Source organism: Lemur catta, chromosome X (assembly GCF_020740605.2).
Source record: "Lemur catta isolate mLemCat1 chromosome X, mLemCat1.pri, whole genome shotgun sequence".
NCBI classification, from domain to species: domain Eukaryota; kingdom Metazoa; phylum Chordata; class Mammalia; order Primates; family Lemuridae; genus Lemur; species Lemur catta.
The window spans coordinates 34,538,270-34,545,848 of NC_059155.1; positions in this window are offsets into that span (position 1 = coordinate 34,538,270).

The window sequence follows — 7,579 nt, forward strand, 5'->3', positions numbered from 1 at the left end:
GCAAAAAAGTTACATGTGCATTACTTCCATAATTCCTGGATTCCTGAATTCTGTTTTTGAAAATCTCATCCAGTCAATCCGGCTTCTGCCTGGTACTGCATGGCTTTTCAAAACACGATAAAAAGGCAGGTCAAACTTTGATGTGAAAGTGTCAAGATCAGGTTTTGCTGAAATATGACATTCTAATAAAGGCACCGTGTCTGTACAGCAGCACCTACAGTATACACAGGAACACAAATAAGGACTGGGAAAAATGTCACTGTTTAGTTAAAGGAATTGACTGTAGCAAGAGGATCTGCACAGAGGAGTTAATAAGCAGTGCCCATGGACTGACCCTGACACTGTTGGTAGCTCCTAGCCTAGAGACTCGGGAAAAGGGTTTTCATGAAAAGGAGTTTCAACACCATCCTAAATGATAGTACAGCTGACAGGAAAATGGGTGCTGCCCTCCAGCCAACACCCGTCACCTCACGAAGCATAAGCCTGCCCTTACTTGTCTACCTGGTCTTGACAATTGGTTCCACGTTAACCCTCTTCATGCTACAGGCCCATGGGCTGACTGGGATTGGACTCTTCCATCACAAGTTCTGAAGTAGACGGTGACTATACAAATCTGTCAGGAGACTTTCCTGTGGCTGGACAGCCCAGCACCACTACAGGAAAATGATGTACCCTGGAAGCTCATTTAGGGGGATGGCTCGGGCTCACTTACCCCTTCTCTCATCTAGAGTAGTTTCTGAAAATGGTTGGCGGGGACCACGTACTCAATCATGCAGCCTGTGTGAAGTATGTCAAAAGAGTGAAAGACAATGTACGATGGGAACTGTATAAATCAAGCACAAAATCAGATACGACTGCTCTTTTAGAGACCTGACTGCACCTTCAAAAGGAACAATAGTTCATCCTACTTTAATGAAACTAGAGGAATTATTAAATATTACATTGAGAGGCATTGTCTGTTGTTTGCTACAAGGGGAGGTTCAGAAGTTCATTTTTTCTCTTCAATCATAAGGCTATTAAATCAAACAAAACTGTGGATAATAAAATTTGGAATGGGTTTTGTATTTTCACTTTGTTACTAATTACTGACACTCACATACCTTGCAAGATTGTGGGTAACAAATCATTGAAATAGGTTTTTGACATTATACAGCTCAGTTTTCGTATTAGTAATAGGTAACATAGTAAGTATAAAATTGCTTATATTAGAAACCAGCTAACACCACTCAGAAAAATTTCATGAAGAATCCATTTACTAAATAATGTTACTGCAATCTGACATTAAACATAGGTCTTTGAGTACATGTGGTGTTTGTCTTTCCATTCCTGAGATACTTCACTTAGGAGAATGGTCTCCAGTTCCACCAAAGTTGCTGCCAGAAAACATTATTTCATTCCTATACAAGGTATCCATGTAACAAAAACATTTGTACCCCCTTAATATTTTGAAATTAAAAAAAACCCATATGTCTTTGAGGGGAAAATAGAAAAAAATGGATAGATGCTAATATATAGATTGGGGGATTTGCTCTTAATTGGAAAGTATGACTCTAGGACACTACAGGGAATGAGCATGTAATAAAAGTGCCTTCATCCACACTTAAATAATTGTTTAGGGGCCAGAGTTTTTCCTGAAAAGGTAGGATTAGTGAGGCAGTTAGTATCCTAATTTATGAAATCTGCATTCCTGAAAGTACCAACAAAACACAGATAAAGAAAACCCAAACACTAGCAAGGAATCTTTCACATTTCTAAATGTAATCAGGTGGATTGAGAGAACGTCAATGCTCTGTCACATAGGAGTCATTAAATCATTTCAACATGATATAACATGTACAATTCAAGTCAATATCAAGAATCAATGCCCCTGGCCTGGAGCACATCAGGCAGAAATGAGTGGGCATGCCGCTAAGTCCTCACACGCTCCCTGGAGCTGCTAAGTGGGCTCCCTGCCAGGGCTCTGAGCATGGTGGCATGGGGAATGTCCATGCTTCTGCCCCTCCCTGGGCCTCAGTTTCCCCATCTGTGGAGACGACAGGAGAGAATACCAGATGTACTGTCCCGGTACATCTGGTATTTACTGAGCACCTGCTGGGCCCTGGACCCAGGTGGGAATCAGACACAGTCCTGCCCACAGACAGGCCACATCCCATGGTGGGAGTGAGTCGGGCATTAAACACGTGAGCAAACAAGAACACATCAGAGGGTGAGAAGTTCCACGAGCATGGGCTGGTGAGCAGGGAAAGGGGGAGGTGTGGAGATGCTGGGGAAAGTATTGAGTCGAGCAAAGTCTGTGGAAGGATGCTGTAGGCATGGAGAACAGCAAGCACAAAGGACACAGACATGATGTGTTTGACAAATAGCAGGAGGCCACTGTGGCTAGTGCTGGGGACAGTGGTAGGAGAATGAGGTTGCAGAGGTCGGCAGAGGCCAGATCATGGCAGGTCCTTCTGTGGGTGGTACGGAGGAGTTGAGATTAGCCCTAAGAGGGAAAATAAAAAAAGTTTTTAAAAACTCAACTAGCACAAAAGCTAGTAAGCAAACTCAAAGATTACCATTATCAAAGAGAAATCACTCTTTCCTCACAGAAAATATTGTTACTGAAAGCCCTGCACTTGTCCCCAAGGCTGCACCAAAAGAATGAAGACCAGTGATTTGAGGAGAGGGAAAGAGGAGTTTATTAATTTGCAGGCACATGAGCAGGATGGAGACTCCTGTCTACAATTGCTATCATCCTAATAATAGGCAGAAACACAGAGCCTTTAAAGGGCCGTTTTCAGTTTCAGACCATTACTGTTCAACTACAGTCCATGTTCTGATCATCTCATCTCCACCCCGTCTCTACCGAAGGCAATCCCATAACCTCCACTCAGATGGTTCCGTTGAGCCATGTCCTGTAGCACAAAGAACAAAGGACCTTGCCCCTCCAGACCACTGGCTTGACGCAGAGACGCAGGTTTTAGCTCCCAAAAAGAATGAGTGAGCCTAGCTGTAGAGAAAGTACACACATGTGACCCTTGCCCAGGAAGTATTTGGAAGCTTGTGCCTCTCTGCACTCTGCTAATACCTATCTTTGTTTTCTGCTCATCTTGTTTTTGTATCCTTTGCTGTAATAAACTTTAGCAGTGTGTCTACAAAAAAAAAAAAAAGAATGAGTGAGCCTTGAAAGAGACAGAAAACATTTTTGCTGTTTTTGCAGGCCATGCTCTCTGTTACATATTCCCCCCTCCATCAATTTCATCCTTCCATATCTATGCGAGGAGGGGCAATGTAGTCTTTGAGTTATTTTCTGTTGAATTGGGGTGTTGGAGGGTTTCTGCCGTAAAGCTCTGGGAGTATATTTCTGACAACAGATTACCAGGCAAAACAGTCATAAGCAATAACTACAACAGTGAGGATTGACAAGGCGAAATGGACTGTCGTCTTGTACACAATTTCTGATACAGGGCTGGGCTAGAAAGAAACATGGGACCTCTGAGTACACACAACTATTGGTTGCACTCTGTAGGTGATCTGAGAGACCAGCATTTGCAAATTCAGAAATACTTGCACTGAACGAGGTTTAGGATGACAACCCAGCAGTAAGACACATCAACAGAAGAGGCAATAGCCTGGGGAAATCTTCACTAAAGAGTTGTCCCTCTATCCTACAGAAAAAGCAAATAATCAAAGAAAGGCTAGTAAACATATCAACATTTGTATTTTTTTTCCTTTTCTGAAAACAGATGCTTTAGATTGCCTAAAGGCTGGCCCCTCCCCTTGGGGCTTGGGTCCTCTTCTTCCACGGGACACCTCTTTACTCAGGTATGATGGACCCAAGGTTTTTAGTTTTGAAAGTTTTGATGAGCTGTTACAGGCACTTGAGAGAGTCCCTTTCACTTTTTTGTTTCCAACCTGGGCTGGGACCTGAAAGAGGTAAACTCACGTATGGTGCTTAGCACCTGACCCACTCAGTTCACATATTGTTTTACTCTCTTGTTCTTACTCATGTGTATATTATCATATTTACCTCGGAGTGTTAGGAAGGGTCTATCATAAACTATTTTTTAGGGGTTTAACTTAAGTCTGTTTCTAGGGGTACCCTTATCTGGAGGATGACAAGTGGCAATATCCTATCTCAATTTCCTGTATCAGTTTCAGAACGTATGTAACTTTCATTCTAGATGTAGGGGTTTGTTTATTTGCTGGGTTGCCTCCAATACAAAAGAGTGTCTACTATTATTGTATACAGAGGAGAGAAGTCTATGAATATCTTAACGACCCGTGGGATCATGGAGTCTACTGTGTCCAGCCTTGGAGAAATGGTGTACCAGGTTCCCACTGGGGGTCCACTTGAAAAATTCATGGGCGACCAGAGAACATTGTGCAGCAGATCCAGCTTCAGATGGCGGGAAGCAAAGATTCCCCTGATGGGCACTAGCATGGAGTGGCCAAACACGGTGATACTCTGAGCTGTCGAGTGTCACCGTAGCTGTCTGTCTATGGCATCCATCACCAGCATGTCATTTTCTATCTGCTTGGCCTCTTTCCCTGGACTGCTGATGTCCATTATCCCATCATCCTCTGGAGCTTGTTCCTGTTCTGCACTGACCTATGTGCCCCGTGCCAGCAGCTCCTGGCACGAGCCCATTTTGGAACTTCAGGCACTCTCTCCATCTGCGTAGGACAAGCCTTTACCCAGCCTGAAAAGGTATCTACTGATACAAGCTTAGGCATCTGAATGAAATTGCTAGTCACTGTAGGTGGTTTTTTTTTTTTTTTTTTTTTTTTTTGTCCTTGGACCTCCCTGAGCACAAAAACAATTTGTGGTAAACAGGGTCTTTCCGAATGAGGATTCACCAACTCCATTAAAGCAAGCACATAAACAGCCCATTGTAAGCAGGGTCCTCCCAAATGAGGTGCCCCCAAATCAGTCAAGGCATCACATCTATAATGTGTGTGTTCATGGAGGTGCCTCACAAGAGGCCAAACCAAGGCTTCGGGCCAGAGAATGAGTCCGTGAGAATGCGGCCTCCATTTACCTGTGTTGTCCTTAATGTCAGAGTCACAGGCCTTAGTTTTAAAGGGGATCTACATCTAGCCTGGGTATCAAGGCCCCAGATCATCTCCAGTGGCCTCCTTAGCAGCTCTGCCCGCGGCCTTTTGTTTTTGGCCATGCAGGCCACCTGCTTGGGCTGAGCCACGGCCTGTATCAAGGCCATTATTTTAGTGGCATACTTAATATCTTTATTTTCTGAAATCAGCACACTCCCCCCTTTTTTGAATGGCTCTATGAGCATGTACTATCATAAAAACGTATTTAGAATTCGTATACATGTTTATCATTTTCCCTCTGGGTAACTGTTGTGGATAAAGCAATTAGCTCAGCTTTCTGGGCCGAAGTCCCAGGTGGCAGTGCCACTCTCACGATCATCACATACCTAGCCCTTGGTTGTTCATAAAGCTGTTTCTGTCAATGAAAAGATTTCAATCTTGCTCTGGCATTGGCTGATCTGACGGATCTATCCTGCTAGAACACACAGTCTCTAGATCCTCTGAACAGTCATGTTGTAAAGACTCATTCTCGCTGGCTGGCAAAAGGGTGGCAGGATTGAGAACAGACACAGTCTTTAATAGCAACTCAGCAGTAGCTGTTACTGCCTGGAGGCCAAGAGGCCATTCTCCCACAATTGTGTTTAACGGGTTTGAGAAGTATGTCCTGGCCTGGGATGTCTGCCTGCATTTATACAAAGACTGTAAGGCTCATTCTTTGTTTGTTGTCTTGTTTACAAGTCAGGCAAACCCAAAGCAGGGGCAGTCATAAGCTGTCCCCTTAAGGGTCCGCTGTACAAGGCCTTTACTCTCATTCCGCAGTCTGGGATCTAGATGCCATTTCTAGGAACCCCAGATAAGTAACCTGTTGTTTGTAATTCTTTCCAACTGTAGGTTCCGCAAGTCCCATTAAGCTTTATCAAACAGGGCAGGAGAGCCCATGAAGCAACACAGTCTCAAGATCCTGTCCTGTAAATGCAGCTGAGTACCATCCAAGTTTCTCAGCCTCTGCTTGCTTGTCTACAGCTGTCTCCTCGCGGCCTGGCCCCTCCCCCAATTCTCCCTGCCTGCCTCACAGGGCACTGGGCATGGCTGGTGCCCGGGGCTGGGGCGGTGGCCTGGAAGGGGTCCTCCCAGACCGCTTCTGTCCATGCGCTTGGCACGAATCCAAGCCCCACTGTCAATGTTGCCCATGGCTCCTGTGCGAATATTTCAAGTCATGGGGCTCCGAGCCCGCCCTCTCCTTTCTTTGCCATCTCAGTCTTGGACTTTTTAAAAACATATTTATTCTCCTGGGGGCTTCTTGCTACCTGGAGTCCTGGCAGTGTTTTGTCTAATGTCTTTTCTTTTTACAAAAAGCACACTGCTTAAAGGAACCTTGATTGGCACTGCTACGAGAACACTAATGGGTTTCAGTTTTTTGTTTCTTCCTGGCATTATATACTTTTTAATAGCTCTGCCCCGGCTAGGGATGTGTCCTTTGCCCAAACTGAATTTTCTCCCAGGTCTTAGAAGTTGAGACCATTCTCAACCCCGAGTCATACATAACCCAGTGGGCATGGCATTGAACAGTTCAAGTTGCAGCACCTCCCCCCACCCCTCTCAGGCTGACAAGATGGTGGTGGGGGGCAGTTTAGCAGCAAGCATTTTCTCTATGCCCCCCACTGGCCATGTTTGCCAGTGTTCCCTCCCTTGCGGGAAGGGGGGCTGGTGGGCAGGAATCCAACTGTTTAAGAAAAAGTATCATGACTACCTCACCCAATGCCAGTAGAGGGCTCTCTTGTACTATTAACGTCATCCCAGACCTTTAAGATCATTAAACAGGAAATGTCCGACCTCAAAAATTAAACAAGGAAATCAGACATTTCATACCCGATACACATAGGCTTTCATCGCAACTACCTGACCTTTCACAAAATAATTTTAGTTACAAGACCGTAGAAGGTTTTATTTAACAGCCACTTGTCCTCACACCCCAGCATGTACAATGCATTACAGGAATATCTTTTTTTTACACATAGGTTTGTAGCTATAAATTGACCATTTAGCCAAAATTTTTCCCAAGGGAATTTTAGATGAAACTATTTTATGTTGTAACAAAAAATCACAAATAACACATACAGACACTAGAGAATTTTCAACACAAAATGCCAGGGCCTTACCATATTGGAAGCACAAATTGAGAACCAGATTTTCTCAAATGACAATAAGTATTTCTAAATCCAAAGGGGACAAAATGAGAACCAATTTTAACATTTTTTCAATCCCCCCCTGGTTTCCTGAGACCCTCAAATGAGCTTAATCCAAATCAGGAACCCTAGTTCCACTCAACCTCTATCCCCCAACTGGTGCCTTAAAACAAATCCAGCAGGGAGTTCTGAACCCCACACCCAGCAAATACTTGGACTCAGGGTCTCTGTGTCCCAGGGAACTTTATTTACAAATGGCTGTGGCTGTTGCTACGCTACCCAAATCTGTTTCCTTCCCCTGAACTCAATTCAGGCTGGTCGGAGTTGTGTCCATTTAGGGAGAAAGAGATGGGACTTCC